Here is a 20,296-nt window from a genome sequence, read left to right as displayed (position 1 = left end):
CATTCCAGGCATCTTGTGGACCTCACCAGTAAACTAAAACACTTTGTTATTGAGTCTTTCAACAAGATAAGCATTCAAACCATGTGGCTACATCAGAAATGGTTAATCACACACAAAATTAAACTTATTCCATGACCTTCCAATAATCCAGACATAAGTCCTACAGATAACCCTTGCAATGAGCTGATAAGAATGCATACCAGAGGACCAAGGACTCTGGACAATATAGAGAGAGTGCTCTCTCTGATCACTCCAACCTCAGGAAATGTAACAGGAGGAAAACAAGAGCTTTTCTATTGTTCAACTGGCAAAAGGGGCTTGTTCAAAGAATAAACAGCAGGGATACAGTGTGTCAAAATGAGGTGAGATCCTCCTATGTATCCATGCAGACATTAATTAAACCCTCATAATTAGATCAATGAAATATACAGCAGTAAATGTTCTCATTTTAAAGCTATGAAGTCTGGGGGGCCCATTTGGTGTATGTTTTAATTCTTCTTTCTTTTGCAGAAGTGTATCACTATGATTGAGTTTAACAACAATCACATATGATGAAATGAGAGCCTAATCTTTAGAGTATCAAATAAACAATGATCATATTACATGGATAAGATGTCATGAAACAGTAAAATGAGTATATGTTTGCACTCTGGAACTGAGGACTGAAGTGCCCTGTATGGAGTAACACATTTAATGTGACTGTCTTATCATTTTCAGAAGTAAAAAACTACAAGTACAATCAAAGAAAAATGTATGATGATTTTCTATTTTCCTACAATTATTAAATATAATGAAGACGGGTAATGTCAATCAATTGTGATGTATGAATAAAAAGACTGAAGTGGTGTTTTTTTTTTTAGCTGTAACTGGTGTGAGAACAAGAGGCAGATAAATACTGTGTTAGAAAGCTTGAGGCTGAGCAAGGAGGGCACCATGGCTTGGGAGCCAGAGGTGGCAGAGTCATAACATCAGGACAGGTGGGGCAGAGGAGAGCCAGCTTCACGGGAGCTGGGCATGGATGGAAGGTCAACAAGCAAGCTCAAGTCATAACAAGCATGGGAGCGAGAAATAAGAAGCCAGGTGCATGCTGTTTTCAGTCCAATGTTCGAAAAATAGGCAAAAGTCATAGCACCAGGACGGGAGCGGGAGTTGTGAAGGCCGAAAAACAGACGGAAGTCTTAACACAGGGAGCCAGCTATGGGCTGTTTACGACTCTGTCTACGGAGACTGGGAGACAACACCGAAAAGTCACGGCAACTGCCTAACTCAATGATATCTGCACTATAAAAAGTGTGCCAAAGAAAGAAAGGGGGTTGTTTCCTCGCAGAAGACCAGCGAACAAGATCGGACGGAGAAAGAAGCTACAGATGAATCAGAAGACCGGAGCCAGCCCCGCTGACAATTCTGCATTATAAAGAGGATCAACCCGTGTGCCCTGAGATGAGCTGCAACTCAAAATTGAGAATCTGAATTTAATCTGTTGCATTTTTACCAAGACAACTGAAATGAACTTGGTCAGTAAACAACTGATTGCTCTAAGTTTCAGGCTTCTGGAAGTCCTGAACTAACTTCAATTACACCTCAAATGTTTCCTTCAACTATTCAGCCTCTGGAAGCTACCAACTTTTGAAACATATGCTAACAAAGTTTCTGTTTTTTAAATTTTTTAAATTTTAAAACAGTTTTTTCCATCTTGACCACCGAAACCCCGAGCATCAGTGCCGGTCCACTTAGAGGAAGAAAACTGAAGATTTGTCTTTCACCCAAGAAGACAATCACTCGTTGCCTACTGAAGAAATCATTCCATTCGGATCCATGGTGAGCCTTCGTCTCCAAAGCCTCTTCAGCCTTACCAGTTTCAGCATTAGGGAAAGATAGGTGGTATTGATTGATTTATTTATATTATTCAAATTATTAAGTTTTACTGATTTTTAAGCTGTTACTGACCCCTGCAAAAACATTACTAATTAAAGAAAGCATATAAAATTATAGATTTATTGTGGACAGTCAATTATTTCAGTTACTTTATTTTGGGGTTTTTCGTTGGTGATAAAAAGTCTTGTTGCCTGGTTCCAAATGATTTTAGGAGGTTTTTATAGGTTGCATTAAGCCAAACTTGTTAAAACAATGCCCTTGGGGCTCGTGCTGAGCCACTAAAATCAACCTAACCCATATACCAATTGCAAGTTGTAAATTAGGGAACGAGCAGCCGTTAACAGAAGTGAATGTCGGGGAGTGGATGACTCCTGTGGGCTACTCGGACGTCCAGACCACCAGTTGAAGAAGGGGAGACTTTTGGATGCAGGCTGTTAGAGGTTAGGCGTGTCATTTCCTGACACCAGCTTAAACAGATTTTCCAGTAAACCTGCTTAGTAAGACCTTCCAGGTTTAGGGAAGTCCGGACCTGTTGGACGGAGAGCTTGATTGAGCAATCCCTTTAGAAATAGGGAAGTAGGAGGGAGGGGTTAACTAATCGGACAACGAAAATTGTACCCTGCCTCTTGTCCTATAGACTGCTGGAGATAGGCACCAGCTCCCCAGCGACCCTATATGGAAGGAGTGGGTATAGAAAATGGATGAATGGATGGATGTTCTTTGATCTGTTGCTTCATTGTTACACCACCAGGTGTGCAAAAGCAAAACAAGTTTTTCCCTATTAAATGATTGGAGCAGCGTGACACAGTTTAGCAAAAAATAATGGTCCCACCCATGGCTCTGAATGGGTAATTGTTTGTGTTCATGTGGCACCACTCATACATGTTTTTAGGTAATAACAACAAATAAACAATGATAAATCAATCAATTTTCGTGTCACAGAAAACAGGTTAATTTACAGCTAAATTTTCTTAGACAGTAACCTTAAATATACTGAATTTAACAACTACATGAAAAAACTAATTTTAGATTTCTGCATAATTATCATCTAAAGTCATCTAAGAACCCATCTTTAACTTTTAAAAAGAATACAGCCAGCTGACTGCTGAACGATGAAGTGTAACATTTCTTTGACTCTGAACTTAATTAATCAGCATCTCCCACTATCACTTCGGATCAGATCTCTCAACGTCCGCAAGAATGACTATCGTGATAAACAGCTTTATGTGCTCTCTTGATTGCTGCTTTGATATGTTCTGATTTCATTGAAGTTGTTACACTTAAAAAAAGTTTTAAAATAATAGAAATAAATCCATAAGACAGTTGTAGCAAAAAAAAAAAAAACATAATTGCCCTCGGGGTATTGTTTACTGTGATTATGCATTCTTCAGAGCAGGGGGCGGAACTCAGCTGTGCCACACATCACAACACTGCCATATCTAGTATATAATCACAGAAAATAATGTTGACTTGTGCATTATTGCAAACTGTATATGTGTGTAGGTAGCTGGGAATCTGTAGAGAAATCTATAAAAGGTCATTATGGCATTTGCAGAAAGTGGCTGGTTGCTGAAGAGGCAGAAACATGGTGCCTGTCGACTGAAAATACTCTTTCTATCACGTCTCGCTAGAGTTGATTGCTGGCTTCTGCTGCAGGCCACTGCAGACACATGGTACACAACACAGATGGTGAAGTAAGGCACCAACAGTCGCAGTCAAAACAATTATGACATTTGTGCCATGAGTTATATATTTTTTTGCAAGCTTCACTGCAACGGCTTTACACAAGTCACATTTAATTGTAATGAAATAGCTCCTACAGTAAGTGAATATCATTTCTTCATACATCACTACACTCATATTTGTTGATTTGGAAAAGCAAAATTGTGAATGACACAGAGCAGGATTCACTGAATAATCCCCGTTCTGGTGCACAAAGGCATAACTTAAGCTGCTACACTGAACACTAAGTCTCTCTCCAGCCTGGCATGCCTTGGACTCTTTTACACCCGAGCGGTCCAACTGAGATCACCCTGTCTCTTGACTCGACACAAACACATGTTTTCAAGAGGTAGTACTGGAAAGATAGCAGGAGCAATCTATCAAAATGGAGCTGGCTGGAAGTCAGTCTAATCTCAAGGTTTTTCCCACTCCTTTTTTTATGTCACGAGGATCCATACAGCAAATACATATGTAAATGCAGGTAATTTTTACATAGTACATGTCTAAAAAGATGCATTTTGACCTGAGTTGTTTTTCACGTTATTCAGACAGAGCATGAGACACAAATTAGCCCCCCCTTCCCTTCACTGGTCATCAAATCTTGCTGAAATATTCAGAATCATGGGGCAACAGTGTGAATTGATGAAACAACAAAACAGATTCTGCATATCAAAAAGCATATTACTCAAAATCTCTGACTACCCCCATCATTCACAGACCGTGAAAGTGTCATGCAGAGCACAGTGAAAATTAATCAGCATTTTTTTGGTGTTGACAGGCTGAAACCAAAACCTTTCAAAATCATGCATTAATCCATTATTATATTATTATTATACTACATAGATTAAAAAAAAGCAACCAGTTTGAGTACGTGCAAAACTACAATCAGCGGTACTAAGAACTGATGGAAGTTAACCATTTGATAAGTAAACCTTATATAAGGTATTAGGCATGTAGCAATGGAGAATCTCATGGTATGATAAACTTGTGTAAAATACTACAGTATAATAGTATTTACACAGAAAATAATAAAGTGATCTACTTTACTTTTAAAAACAGAACATATAGATTAATCCTTCTATAATATTTAATTACTGTTTTAAAACATGACACAAAGACCTAAGCAAGTATTAATATTGGTAATAACTTTTAGTTTTTGAGTGCTTATTGTGCAGAATTTTAAGCCTTTTTCTTGTGGCCAGCTGACAGCACAGCAACATGTAAGGAAGTGGCAGTGTCGTGTTACTCTGTGCTTCTCATAATGAGAAAAAACTCACTTTCACTGTTGCTTTCTTTAGATTCCATTAAAAGGACTTTAAATCATAAAAACAGTATGACAGAAATCTGTCTCATTTGTTTTACATTAGCTGTTATGAGTTTCTTGGAGAATGCTAATCTTGACTAAAAATGCCACAGTGCCACAATATTTCAGAAAATGTTAAAACAAAAATGTGTTACAAATGAAAGTTGAATTACTTTATTTTTACTTAAAGACAGACATAGACAGATAGACAGATAGATAGATTGATAGATAGATAGATAGATAGATAGATAGATAGATAGATAGATAGATAGATAGATAGATAGATAGATAGATAGATAGATAGATAGATAGATAGATAGATAGATAGATAGATAGATAGATAGATAGATAGATAGATAGATAGATAGATAGATAGATAGATAGATAGATAGATAGATAGATAGATAGATAGATAGATAGATAGATAGATAGATAGATAGATAGATAGATAGATAGATAGATAGATAGATAGATAGATAGATAGATAGATAGATAGATAGATAGATAGATAGATAGATAGATAGATAGATAGATAGATAGATAGATAGATAGATAGACAAAACATGCGACCGAAGATCTGAAGACAACAAAGTCGATCATCGACCTCCTGCCTAGAGTGTGTTGGTGCTCTAATGGAAATTATTTTATTAAGTGTTCCAAAGTGTATGACCTTTAGGTTACTTCACTCCTCAGAACATCTGTGTTAGAGGAGGAAGCTGTAAAGCCATTATCAGAAGTTTAATGGTTAAAACCCATCATTTAGGGTGATGTCTCAGGAAGAGCAGATGGGTTTGTTCCTAGATAACTTTGTCACCTCTGAACCTGAGAAGGGTCTGCGGTCATAAAACACACACTCTTTGAAGTTGAGATAACACTGTTATGTTTGGTATAAATACTGTGTGTAAATGTTGATCGGGGCTCTGTTTCACTGACTAACCTCAGTGTCAGGGTCTTCAAACGCTTAATGCCTTTGAATAAAACTTATGAAGACAAAGTCCGGATTTTCTCTTCTTGTGAGTCAACTTCTACCCACTTTGATAAGAAAATTCCACAACAATTTTAGCGTCACGAACAGGATCTAACGTGCCAGAGGAAACCGCAGGAGGGGGACACGGACGCCTGGCCAGCTTGAGAGTTGTCCTCAGTCCACTTCTATATTACGGAGGGGAGTCCGGGTGCCCGCCTGCGGCTTCTGGCGGCTTTTTTGGACTGATAGAGGACTGTATGCCATGACAGTCTGACTCTGGAGCGATTTAGAAACTGATGGGGGTGACGTACAAACACACACACATTTGCATAAATCTTTTCCTATTTTCTGCAACGAAGAACGCTTATTAACCGCTGCTCATGTGACGCTTGCTTGACGTGGACAGAGATAGCGAGTTAAAATATTATTTTAGGGTTAGAAAAGTATCTTTAAAAGGGTGATAACTTAACTCATTTGATACTTTCCAGTTAATTCTTTTAGAGAAACAAGTTCTCTTTCGTCGTGGAATATTCAGGGTAAATTATTCTAGTTATTAAAAGTTATTAAAAAGCAGAGGAAGTTACAACATCTCCAAAACTCAGCAGTAACCATGTGTTTCTGTTATTCTCAGGACAGATCGCATGAAGGAACATTTTTAAAACCCATCGCATGCGTAACACCTGATGGGTTTCTCCTTCAGGCATTGTTTTCTGTTGTCAGAGTTTGTATCCCATAAATCTAATGGATAGAGACCTCATTAAAACAGGCTTAGTTCTACTGCAGATGGTCTTCATACAGTCTCTGACACAGTACTTACAGTTTGGTGCAGTTTTTGTCCACAAGTGTTAACTTACGCTTGTGGAAGGTACAAATTCATTGTTTTTTACAGCAGCTGCTGGGAAGAGGTTATATTAGGTTCTTTCTTCCCTCTTCTGATTCATGCAGCGTGTTGATTTATACTGTACCTTATATCAGGTCCTGACAAAAACTATGAAAGGCTTGGTTCTGCAGTTTCTTTTTTCTCCCTTTGCGGAAGGAAAGAGAAACCTGATCAGTTCTGTGTTGCATAGGAATCTTAAAACACTTGTTGTTTTCTAAGATATCACCAGCTAAAACTTTTAAAACTTTTGAAAGTAATTGGTTTTGTTAAACACATTTTCCTTGGTAAAACAAACCTTTAAAATGAGAATGGAAAAAATTGGGTTATTTTTGAAGGTAAGAAGGATTCTGATTGGACAGTGGTACCACACAAAACTTAAACTAATCTCATGTTTCCTAAAAGACTCTGCATAGAAAGGCCTTCAGAACCGTGGAGTTATTTTCCACCACAGTACCAAGTTTTTTAAGCATGCTTTTTCTTTATTTTAAAACAGATCTGTTTTTTGTTTTGTTTTGTTTTTGGCTTTTTAGCATAATGTTGTCTGAAGCTTCTTATGAACTGGGTTAGGAGAAAATATGATCTGAGGTAAATTAGGAGCTGTGAACTAGTGATTTTAAATCTGATTATTGTGCAAGCAGAAATAATACACTAACAGGTCTGGGAATATATAGCCAATCCTTCAATCTCTGCAGAAAGCTAGCATCATTATTCAATGCAGCAGTACTCAACTTGTGGTTCCTGGACTCCTGAAGCCCGTAAGCCATAGATTTTGGGTCCATACAATTATAATATTTTATTAAAGGTAGACTGATCACCTATTAAAACAGATCTAAGCCAATGATGGGTTCCAGATATTTGGTGGCTTTGATATGCAATAATACTCAAAATTTCTACTCTGGGGAACACAGATTGGGGTTGAAGAGTTTTGTTTTGGAACCAAGGTTAGGATTTTTATAACAGAATCAAGACAAGTAAAATCCTTCATTTTAGGAAAAGAAAAGAAATAAAGGCCCTCTTAACAGTGGCTCAAACTCCAGTCTCCTTGTTTGATTTCTTAGGGTTTAAAGATGAAAAGAATACCTAGGAGTACAAAGGTACACAAGGTGATTTCAGATTAATAAGAGATAAAATACTGGGACATTTATCAGCATTTGGATTGTAAAAGGGGGGTTCTAGTAATAATTTTCTCCCCAACTCTCAAAATTAAAATAGCCCAAATTAAAGAAAATGATGTCTGTTCTCCTTTTGAAACACTATGTGGGAAAAAGTCCAGTTTGGAGTCAAGCTTCTTAGCTTCATTTCTGGTTAAGTTTAACACTGCATAAAAACGTCAATGCCGACTTAAAATACAGGTCCTTCTCAAAATATTAGCATATTGTGATAAAGTTCATTATTTTCCATAATGTAGTGATGAAAATTTTACATTCATATATTTTAGATTCATTGCACACTAACTGAAATATTTCAGGTCTTTTATTGTCTTAATACGGATGATTGTGGCATACAGCTCATGAAAAACCAAAATTCCTATCTCACAAAATTAGCATATTTCATCCGACCAATAAAAGAAAAGTGTTTTTAATACAAAAAACGTCAACTTTCAAATAATCATGTACAGTTATGCACCTCGGGAATCCTTTAGCAGAAATGACTGCTTCAATGCGGTGTGGCATGGAGGCAATCAGCCTGTGGCACTGCTGAGGTCTTATGGAGGCCCAGGATGCTTCAATAGCGGCCTTTAGCTCATCCAGAGTGTTGGGTCTTGAGTCTCTCAACGTTCTCTTCACAATATCCCAGAGATTCTCTATGGGGTTCAGGTCAGGAGAGTTGGCAGGCCAATTGAGCACAGTGATACCATGGTCAGTAAACCATTTACCAGTGGTTTTGGCACTGTGAGCAGGTGCCAGGTCGTGCTGAAAAATGAAATCTTCATCTCCATAAAGCTTTTCAGCAGATGGAAGCATGAAGTGCTCCAAAATCTCCTGATAGCTAGCTGCATTGACCCTGCCCTTGATAAAACACAGTGGACCAACACCAGCAGCTGACACGGCACCCCAGACCATCACTGACTGTGGGTACTTGACACTGGACTTCTGGCATTGTGGCATTTCCTTCTTCCCAGTCTTCCTCCAGACTCTGGCACCTTGATTTCCGAATGATATGCAGAATTTGCTTTCATCCGAAAAAAGTACTTTGGACCACTGAGCAACAGTCCAGTTCTGCTTCTCTGTAGCCCAGGTCAGGCGCTTCTGCCGCTGTTTCTGGTTCAAAAGTGGCTTGACCTGGGGAATGCGGCACCTGTAGCCCATTTCCTGCACACGCCTGTGCACGGTGGCTCTGGATGTTTCTACTCCGGACTCAGTCCACTGCTTCCGCAGGTCCCCCAAGGTCTGGAATCGGCCCTTCTCCACAATCTTCCTCAGGGTCCGGTCACCTCTTCTCGTTGTGCAGCGTTTTCTGCCACACTTTTTCCTTCCCACTGAGGTGCCTTGATACAGCACTCTGGGAACAGCCTATTCGTTCAGAAATTTCTTTCTGTGTCTTACCCTCTTGCTTGAGGGTGTCAATAGTGGCCTTCTGGACAGCAGTCAGGTCGGCAGTCTTACCCATGATTGGGGTTTTGAGTGATGAACCAGGCTGGGAGTTTTAAAGGCCTCAGGAATCTTTTGCAGGTGTTTAGAGTTAACTCGTTGATTCAGATGATTAGGTTCATAGCTCGTTTAGAGACCCTTTTAATGATATGCTAATTTTGTGAGATAGGAATTTTGGGTTTTCATGAGCTGTATGCCAAAATCATCCATATTAAGACAATAAAAGACCTGAAATATTTCAGTTAGTGTGCCATGAATCTAAAATATATGAATGTAAAATTTTCATCATTACATTATGGAAAATAATGAACTTTATCACAATATGCTAATATTTTGAGAAGGACCTGTACTTCTTTGCATTTAACCTGAGCAGAAAAATTCTTGAATGCAGCTGTGATCAAATTGAGCCAAACAAAAAGAGAATTATAACAATAACTTTCAGGATTGTAGTTATTATTACAGAGTTACAGTACAAAGAATTAGCAAAAGGTTTCAGCATCAGTGAATTTGGATTCAATTAAGAGAAAACTGTTTCTGTGCTTCTAAATACTTTGAGATCTCTTTGAACTATGTGCACTCATTTAAAAAAAGGATCCTGAAGATTGTCATAACAAAATTGATCAATTATAGCATTAAAGATATGGCTGAGAAAACATATTCTGAAAAGAGATTGTTAAAAATCTATTTTAATTCTTGAAGCTTCAAATTTGGTAATTTGTCTGTCTTTGATGTTTTGTCTTTGTGTTTGTTGGAATGAATGTTTGATTATATGTTGCATGAAACAATAATCCATGTTTAGAATAATGTTTCTAAATCCCAGATTTATTAAAACTTTTAGTTTTCAGGAGAGTTAAGAAGCAGCTTGTTTCTGAGGTAGGTGCATGTTAACAGTTTTGCAGTTTAAACTGTGGGTCCGCCAATAGGCTGGCCATCAGAGGTTAGTTCTGCCTGACTCCGCCCACCTACCAGGTTGGTTCACGCCTTTGCTGTCATGGTAACGCTCAGTACCTCCCTTCCTGAGTTTTAACACTGTTTAAGAGACAATAGAATTAAAATGCTTGTAGTGATTGTCGCCTTAATAACATGTTTTTTTTTTTTTATGTAGCATGACTTTTAGATTTATGTGTTTTACTATTAAAAGGTTAATGAAATAGTTTAAACTAGTTTGAAGAATTAGTTTTGCATGCAGAATCATTGGTGATTTATTAGATTGAAAGTTTTCCCTGGTGCCATTAAGCTAACTGACAGTTCAAGATATGCCAAAAGTAAGGAATATATTTTTGATAAAGAATCTGAGTCATGACTTTATACTTGGTGGGAATTAGTTATTATATTTGAATTTGTAGGATTTATGCATCTGAATTACATTAGATGTCCATTAATCTAATACTCATCTTCATACAAGACAAATCAGGATGATATGTGACTAATTTCTAAATGAGACATTAATGGAACTGAATTGCAGTTCAAAACATCTGGATTTTCTTTATGTTGCTTTCATTAAAATCATAGTAACACATAGTTATGTCAGAATTCATTTCTTTGGTTCTATGTAATGTGATCTTGGTTACTAGAGCATTTTTGTACAAACTTTTTGCTGGATTGTCACATGGGTTGGACTCTGCGCCAGAGGAGAGGGGAATGTCAGACTGAAGTAACATAAAATTGCAAACGTTTTAGCACTCATGGAAAAAGGGTAGCTCATACCTCCAGTGAGGACTTAGTGACAATGCAAGAGAGACGTTGTGCTTTGTTTATATAAATGGTGCATAGCTCCCTAAGACCACATTCTGAAAACTTCTCTGAAATGATGGTGTTGATTCTTTTGTGAAATTTTACATCTCCACTGATTAGACCATTTTTTAAATTATTTTTGGGTATTCTGAAACTATGGAAATATTGACCTGTAATCAGGCCTTCCTCAAACATCATATGTCACATTTTTGATATTCAGAATATTTAGCTGATGGTCACTGCTAGTATATCAGGTGAAGTCAGAAGATCAATTCTTTTGATTTTGTTGGATGTTTTGATGAAGTTCATGTAGTTAAGCACTTAGGGTTGAGAATGGGACTTTGAATTGAAAATTAGCCAAGTGTTGTGAAGGCTCTGTTCTCACTTATATGAGATTGAGACAAAGGACACAGGCAAATCTCAGTCCTTTTGAAGTGCTGTGTGGCAGCTCTTCTAATTTGGACATGGGGATATTGCCAAGATCATTTTCTTCCACATCTTTGTGTGAAGATAGGATGTTGTTTTACTGTCAAAACCTGTCCACTGTGTTTTCTCAAGTTTCACAGACGGTGAAGGCTGCATTACCAGAAACAGCCACTTCCACCATCCAGTCCTTTATTCCTGGTGTCTGGATTCAGCTCAGAGAATCTAGGAGAAAACACTAGAAGTCCAGGCGTTGGAATGGCCCATATCAGATGCAGGAAAGCTCTAGCTCCTCCAGCTTCATCTGGCTTCCAGGACACAAGTCATCTTCCAACTGGATCATCCACGGCCTGAAAGGTGTGAGGACAGCGGACCACCACAAGACAAGGAACTGTAAGCTGATCACTGGCGAGTGATTGAAGAGGTGGTTGAAGAACACTGTTCTTACAAGGGCACAATAATCCCTTGGGCAGTGCAACATTATTTCAGAATCTACTTAAGGCCATCGCATTGCCTGAAAGTTAGAAATCATAAGGTCATTTGCCTCACTGCACACACATCACAGTGAGAGACACATAGGAAACATACAGCGAAGACCTCTACACATTTACACATAACCTTTCTCTGAATGATGGACTGGCGACGTCTGCAACAGAGAGGCAGTCAAACATGCGCCATGATGCTTATTCTCCTTAATTTCTTAACATTTGGTGGCTACTAGGCTCCTTTGCCTGGACAGAGAGGGTCAGCCAAATTCTTTTCTCCCACTTTGACAGCGAAACTGATTCTGAGGAGGAAATCTCGGATGTTTTTATCTAACTTTCATGTTTATTGCTTGATATTTATCATTATGGTATTATTACACATTTGAATGTGTTCATTTCCACCGTTGTTTAGTTGGACTATGGATGCCTAACTTCCAGCAGGTTAGAGTTCCTGTTTCTAAACATATTTCTGAAGGAGCTCCCTACGACCGCCCACCTGTACCAGACTGGTAACAGGGCAGCTTGGAGCGCAGAAGCCACTCAGGAGAGGCAGCAGGATTTTTAAGTTTTGTTTATAATTTGTTTTCTTTGGAAAAAAAAACTGTTTGCTTCCAGTACCAGAAGAAAGGACATTCCACTTCAAGGTTACGATGCAGTTAAATGGAAGATGGTCTGTTCTGAAGCCAATGATAGGTATTGCAAGTCTTTTTATAACTCTTGTGTTCATATGGGAAAAGGTGCAGCAAAGACAATGTAAGGCTAATCTGAGGAATTATGCTAATAATACTCATCAGTGGATTCGAAGAGAGATTCATCACTTTCCTGACTACCGTGATCATGCTGATAATGTTTGGTGGCAACTGATGCATCAACTGTGAGGAAGATAAGAAATGATGGTTGCTATGTTTGTTGTTTGATTCCACGTGCTATTAATGATCAACCATTTTTAGTACCTGTTCCTATTGATACTACTTTCTTTCCAGTTAGGCAACATAACCAGCTGGTGGAGGTTGTTTGTCCTTGGGTGAGGCATTATACTGTAAGGGAAAGCAGAAATGTTAGTAGATTTTCTAGTGAGACTAATTTAACATGTGCTTCTACAGGAACTCTTTATACAGGTCCTTCTCAAAATATTAGCATATTGTGATAAAGTTCATTATTTTCCATAATGTCATGATGAAAATTTAACATTCATATATTTTAGATTCATTGCACACTAACTGAAATATTTCAGGTCTTTTATTGTCTTAATACGGATGATTGTGGCATACAGCTCATGAAAACCCAAAATTCCTATCTCAAAAAATTAGCATATTTCATCCGACCAATAAAAGAAAAGTGTTTTTAATACAAAAAACATCAACCTTCAAATAATCATGTACAGTTATGCACTCAATACTTGGTCGAGAATCCTTTGGCAGAAATGAATGTTTCAATGCGGCGTGGCATGGAGGCAATCAGCCTGTGGCATTGCGGAGATCTTATGGAGTCCCAGGATGCTTCGATAGCAGCCTTTAGCTCATCCAGAGTGTTGAGTCTTGAGTCTCTCAACGTTCTCTTCACAATATTCCACAGATTCTCTATGGGGTTCAGGTCAGGAGAGTTGGCAGGCCAATTGAGCACAGTGATACCATGGTCAGTAAACCATTTACCAGTGGTTTTGGCACTGTGAGCAGGTGCCAGGTCGTGCTAAAAAATGAAATCTTCATCTCCATAAAGCTTTTCAGCAGATGGAAGCATGAAGTGCTCCAAAATCTCCTGATAGCTAGCTGCATTGACCCTGCCCTTGATAAAACACAGTGGACCAACACCAGCAGCTGACACGGCACCCCAGACCATCACTGACTGTGGGTACTTGACACTGGACTTCTGGCATTGTGGCATTTCCTTCTTCCCAGTCTTCCTCCAGACTCTGGCACCTTGATTTCCGAATGACATGCAGAATTTGCTTTCATCCGAAAAAAGTACTTTGGACCACTGAGCAACAGTCCAGTTCTGCTTCTCTGTAGCCCAGGTCAGGCGCTTCTGCCGCTGTTTCTGGTTCAAAAGTGGCTTGACCTGGGGAATGCGGCACCTGTAGCCCATTTCCTGCACACGCCTGTGCACGGTGGCTCTGGATGTTTCTACTCCAGACTCAGTCCACTGCTTCCGCAGGTCCCCCAAGGTCTGGAATCGGCCCTTCTCCACAATCTTCCTCAGGGTCCGGTCACCTCTTCTCGTTGTGCAGCGTTTTCTGCCACACTTTTTCCTTCCCACAGACTTCCCACTGAGGTGCCTTGATACAGCACTCTGGGAACAGCCTATTCGTTCAGAAATTTCTTTCTGTGTCTTACCCTCTTGCTTGAGGGTGTCTATAGTGGCCTTCTGGACAGCAGTCAGGTCGGCAGTCTTACCCATGATTGGGGTTTTGAGTGATGAACCAGGCTGGGAGTTTTAAAGGCCCCAGGAATCTTTTGCAGGTGTTTAGAGTTAACTCGTTGATTCAGATGATTAGGTTCATAGCTCGTTTAGAGACCCTTTTAATGATATGCTAATTTTGTGAGATAGGAATTTTGGGTTTTCATGAGCTGTATGCCAAAATCATCCATATTAAGACAATAAAAGACCTGAAATATTTCAGTTAGTGTGCAATGAATCTAAAATATATGAATGTTAAATTTTCATCATGACATTATGGAAAATAATTAACTTTATCACAATATGCTAATATTTTGAGAAGGACCTGTAGAATTCGGAGTAATAGAAATCCGATTAAAGATCCAGATATTTGTATTGCTCAGGAGGAAAGCACACCTTATTTCATTGAGATGACAGATGGTATGGATAGCGATGGATTTTATGTTGCTTAAGATGCTATAATGATGTGATGGCTCTAAATTATTCGGGGAGTTACTACTGATGTTCAGCATTTTAGTGTTATACATAGAGTTTTGGTGGTTTGCTAGAATTTTTTTGTATGATTGTCTTGTAATCACAAGGGGGGAGTGTGATAGAAATTCTTGCAGTAAGTGTTCCATAGTGTATGACCTTTAGGTTACCTCACTCCTCAGAACATCTGTGTTAGAGGAGGAAGCTGTAAAGCCATTATCAGAAGTTTAATGGTTAAAACTCTTGCTTTAGGGGGATGTGCAGATGGGTTTGTTCCTAGATAACTTTGTCACCTCTGAACCTGAGAAGGGTCTGGGGTCTTAAAACACACACTCTTTGAAGTTGAGATAACACTGTTATGTTTGGTATAAATACTGTGTGTAAATGTTGATCGGGGCTCTGTTTCACTGACTAACCTCAGTGTCAGGGTCTTCAAATGCTTAATGCCTTTGAATAAAACTTATAAAGAAAAAGTCCGGATTTTCTCTTCTTGTGAGTCAACTTCTACCCACTTTGATAAGAAAATTCCACAACAATAGATAGATAGATAGATAGATAGATAGATAGATAGATAGATAGATAGATAGATAGATAGATAGATAGATAGATAGATAGATAGATAGATAGATAGATAGATAGATAGATAGATAGATAGATAGATAGATAGATAGATAGATAGATAGATAGATAGATAGATAGATAGATAGATAGATAGATAGATAGATAGATAGATAGATAGATAGATAGATAGATAGATAGATAGATAGATAGATAGATAGATAGATAGATAGATAGATAGATAGATAGATAGATAGATAGATAGATAGATAGATAGATAGATAGATAGATAGATAGATAGATAGATAGATAGATAGATAGATAGATAGATAGAATCCATCCCAGCTGAAAACAAGAGAGGATTTACACCCTAAACAGCTCTTTATTCCAGGTCTTAGACACAGATAAATAGGGCTATAAATGTTCTTTTTGTCAAACAAGGGGCAAACCGACCTAACATTCTACTTGCCTTGGACTATAGGTAAAACAACGTGCATGACTTATTGTCACTCAGGGGCGTGGAGACACAGAAAATGTCAGTGTAAGGCACCAGGCCTTATCTCTGGACTCCTTGCCAGATTCAGACAGAATTTTACTTGATAAGTCAGCCATTGTCCTTTTATAGCCCGTTTTTAGTCCAAGGCTTTAACACATCAGAACCATCCCTGCCAGGTGCTGAGCAAGTGCAATAAGCAGACTTTCTTCTTTTTGTAAACATGTCAAAAAGAAATTAGACTAAGATCTGGCTGCAGCACATGCAAACTGTCTTTAACTTTATCTACTTGAACCTATAACCTGAGGATTTTGTAAGGAAATTGGCTAAGAATATTTATTCTTATGACTCTATATTCAAAATCTAAACAAAGGAAATTGCACATGTGAGCAACCAGTCCTAAATATTACTTCACAATTTTCATGCCAGCAGACTTAGCGTTTTGTGTGAAAACCCTTGGCAGACTCAGTTGCTCATTATTTAGACCCCTGTGGCTCTATTTAAAACAAGGAATGAATTTGAAAAGAGAGCTGATTCCTTAAGTAAACTTAGCTAGAGCCTCTATAATACATATGTTTGGCTCAGTGGTTTTGGACGATGACATCAAAATATCATAGTAAATAGGTGGGGGTTTATGTTATTTTTCAAAAAACTTGAAAAAAGTATATGAGACAAAATGTCTCAGCTCACAAAATGTGTCAATGGTAAAGAAGACTTATGGAGGAAGATTATTGCAGAAATCATAAATTACCCCTGTTGTCCAAATAGATAATGCAAGAGCAAAAGCTATGTTTTAGTGCAAGGAAAAAGCCTGGATAGATGAGTCACTGTTCACCCTGTTCTCTACCAGTGGTTGACTACATGTGTGTCACGCATGAAGAGAAATTAATTCACCCAAGTGCTCATTTCCCACAGTGAGGGCTTCTGTTGGGGCTGCTGTAGTGAGCAGCCCAAGTGTGGTTTGTCTCCATTCAGTTCCTTGGCAGGCAGGTAAATGCCAAACTTCCACAGCATTTGTCAGGGTGATCGCATTCTTTGTGTTCAGCTGTTTCTCTCCTGATGACTGAACGATTTAACAAGGTGATAAACTCACAAACTCAAAGGGCGTGAAAAGAACCACAGTTGGTGCTGCATAAGCTCGGAACTCATGTTTTCCACACTTAATAGCCACAAATTCTCAACCAAGCAGAACACAGCACTCCCTCCAGAAAGTCAATTGGCACACATTCCTTCAGTGATCTTCATTTTTTTCCAACAACATTTAGGAGCTCCATGTGGATCCTCAGGTGGCCAATTGTCTTCTGAGAGGCTATAAGTGGATTTATGTGAAAATCTATTGTCACATTTTAGAAAGAAAACATCGGTGAACAAATCATATAGCCTATTTGTTAGGAATAGGATACAAAATGACTTGTTACACATGTGATGTAAAGCATTTTCACTCTCAAAGGGCAAATACTCTGTGTTTTCTGTCATTCTGTTAGTATATATGCTCACATGGGTAACAGTCTAAACCACTGGCAGACTGGTTTGCCTAAATATACAAAAACTCACCTCACTATTCAGTTCTCAAAGAGCTAAGGCAATTAAACCTGCTTTAAATAGAGATACTGCAGCATGTGTCAGCTGTGCTCATACATGCATGCAGATATCTTGGTAACCGGTCCTCCTCACTCAGAGCGTGTCCTTCATTTTACAGGCTGGCCATAAAATCACGAGATGTGAATATGGTAGGACACACTTGAGGATGAGTTGGTTACGGTTTAAGTGGAAAGCTTTTGGCTGCAGCAGCAATTTCAGTTGCAATGTCAGTGGTCTAAATGCAGGACTCTCTTCAAGCCACTTCAAGCAGAGCATTTTCAGCACCACACACTGATGGACAGCTCCGTCATAGATTTTTCTTTAAGGACGCATTGCCAAAGCAACAATTCCAGGGGTTGACATTTTACATTTCAAAAAGCAACCTGTTCTTTTGGATAACCTTCTCAAGCTGTCGTAGGGAGGGCTGGTCGGTTGGGGGGTAGCTCCTTCTGTTTAAGGTGCATTACCCTCGGTTGGCTTGACTAAGGTTTTTGTTTTAGCTACACTGGGTCAATACGCAGAAAGACAAAATAAAATAAGATAAAATTAAATTAAATTAAATTAAATTAAATTAATTAGAAGGCTAGACAGGAGCCGATTTATTGTTTATTTAAAATATGGTTCTGATCTTCAAACTTAACGCGCCCTTCACATGGACCAGCCAGTTCACCTGGCCAATCCGGCGCCCTTTTTGCTGCAAACGTGTATGCTGAGAATACCTGAACTGAATTTGAATTACCATATGACGTAGGCCTTTTGCAATCAGTAATGTCCTACTGGCAGCAGGGACTAATACAGACTCACAATCTATATTGAGCGCTCAAAGAGAGAATTTGTTGCACCAGTTACCTCTCAACCCCCCTTATCTTTATCTTTATATATTTATATATCACTCTCAGCCATCGAGACACAAACCAAAGCTCACTGTTGAGAGAGAATGCGACAAATGTTTGAACATTTTAGATACAATAACGCAAAAAAGTATATTTCTTTGCATCTAGATGAATAAGCTAAGCAAAAATCAGGAGCTTAAGTAGCAGTGGGAGATAGTCCCGAACAACAGAAAAAAAGGCTTAATGGAACAAATCTGAATGTAATACTTACGCGTTTTTTCGAATAAAAGAACTCGAGGGCGAGAGCAATGCAGAAAAAATCATCAGGGCCCCCGTCCACGTTTTGAAGATTTGCAGTACCACCGAGACACAAATCTCCATGTGAAAAGGGGTGCTGGAGGCTGCTGCAGTCCGCGTCTCTCTCGATCACAAGTCAAGATGCTCGCCTGCAAAAAATGCCAAGCACTCAGTGAGAGTTGCGATTATCTGCGGTGCGGTCACCATTCTCAACCCTCAGAGCACCAGTAGCCTCCCGGACATGAAGGTATTCCTCTGGACTGAGGATGAGGAAAATCCTGCAGTTTTTTTTTTTTGTTTTTTTTTTTTAACAGGGGATGAAGTCCGTATACAGGCCGCTTCTCACTCTGAAACAGTCTCCTAGGCGAATCCACAAAAAATTTATTTAACCAAAAGGACAAAAAACAGAAACACAAATATAAAGTAAAAATATGAATTGCCAGTCAATGGTTTTCTCAAATCAGATGTTCTTTACAGCATGACAGTCAACGTTTACCTATTTAAAGCTCTGTGAATAAGGTCAGCGCAACGAGAGATGAAAAAGCGCCCAACACAGAAAAACCTTAGAATGCCTATTGGATAAAATTGAGGATATCCGTCCCACTGCAACCATCAAAAGCTCCGCATCAGGACAAATGGCTTGCCATAGGCTGCTCTGAAATTCGCAGAGCATATGGCACACAGCGTCTTCTGTCAAGTATAACGGGGAAGATTCTACCGGGTGAGATTTTTCATTCCCCCGTCAAAGCATTTAGGTTTATTGATCACATTTGTGATAATTCCGTTTGTCAGGCAGCGTGGGTCCAGTCGCGGCTTAGGGTGCAGCGTCTGTGTGTTGCAAATCAAGCGGCTTTTTGCCAGCGGCTCCTAACGGTCCCCCAGTTCGCTGCCGTCCATGACTTGAATAGCGAGCGCGCTCAAATCGTCTCCGGGCGCAAATCTGCCATGCGCGCTTGTAACTCACAAGCATTTATGTCTGTTGCGCATGTGTTGGCGTGAGTGCTGTTCCCCTTATTGCCCAGGGACCACTTTAACTTTGAACACTTTGCCCGCCCGTCTAGCTGCCCATTTAAATCACCCAGCGGTCATTAATTATCAGGGATCAATAGCGTTAATGTAATAAGCGCAGATCTGATGTGCTTGGATATGCGGTTGTGTGTACCTGTAATGCGCGTCCGTGTGTGATTCAGTTGTTGATGAGGTATGGTTGCCACCTACAGGCGTTGTTCTCTATTCAGTCTTCTAAAACAGCCTATCTCCACAGTCAGCGTCCTCAAATAAATTCCCACTCAACATGTAGGGGTATTATCACTCCTCCGCGTTAAGCACTGACAGATGCATGTGTCAACTAAAATCAGGAAAATCTATGGTTTTATATGTTTAGCTTCAGGCTATGAAACCATTACATAACTGACTCTATCATTTGTCATTAATTTTGGTTTCTTTTAATTACAAACATCTCATGGAACACTAGTTTCATTTGGGCTGAAATCTGCTTTGAGATAGAGGGGGGAAAGCACAACACAAAGGAAACAAACTTACACATTGCAAAGAGCAGCAAGGCACACAGGTTGGTGCCCTGAAGAAGAACTTAAGTAGACAGAAATAAGTGTTTATTTTGTTTTTTTACTGAGAACAGCCTGTCACATTAGCAGACATAATGAAGCAAAAATCAGTCATATGTTA

General features: G+C 39.1%; 1 protein-coding gene across 2 annotated transcripts in view; it reads right to left on the bottom strand.

The window, feature by feature from the left end:
* lrrc4cb (leucine rich repeat containing 4C, genome duplicate b) overlaps positions 1-19,665 on the bottom strand; it is an 81,721-nt gene extending 62,056 nt beyond the window's left edge. The window contains exon 1 of one of the 2 annotated variants that reach the window (XM_047363688.1): positions 18,585-19,665. The gene's annotated coding sequence lies outside the window, so the exon portion shown is untranslated. The remainder of the gene's footprint in view (positions 1-18,584) is intronic. The other variant, XM_047363687.1, reaches the window with a different exon arrangement.
* Between the last annotated feature and the right edge of the window lie 631 nt (positions 19,666-20,296).

The sequence above is a fragment of the Girardinichthys multiradiatus genome, chromosome 4, assembly GCF_021462225.1.
Source record: "Girardinichthys multiradiatus isolate DD_20200921_A chromosome 4, DD_fGirMul_XY1, whole genome shotgun sequence".
NCBI lineage: Eukaryota > Metazoa > Chordata > Actinopteri > Cyprinodontiformes > Goodeidae > Girardinichthys > Girardinichthys multiradiatus.
The sequence above is the reverse complement of the archived record's forward strand: the minus strand, read 5'-3'. Positions and strand labels throughout refer to the sequence as shown.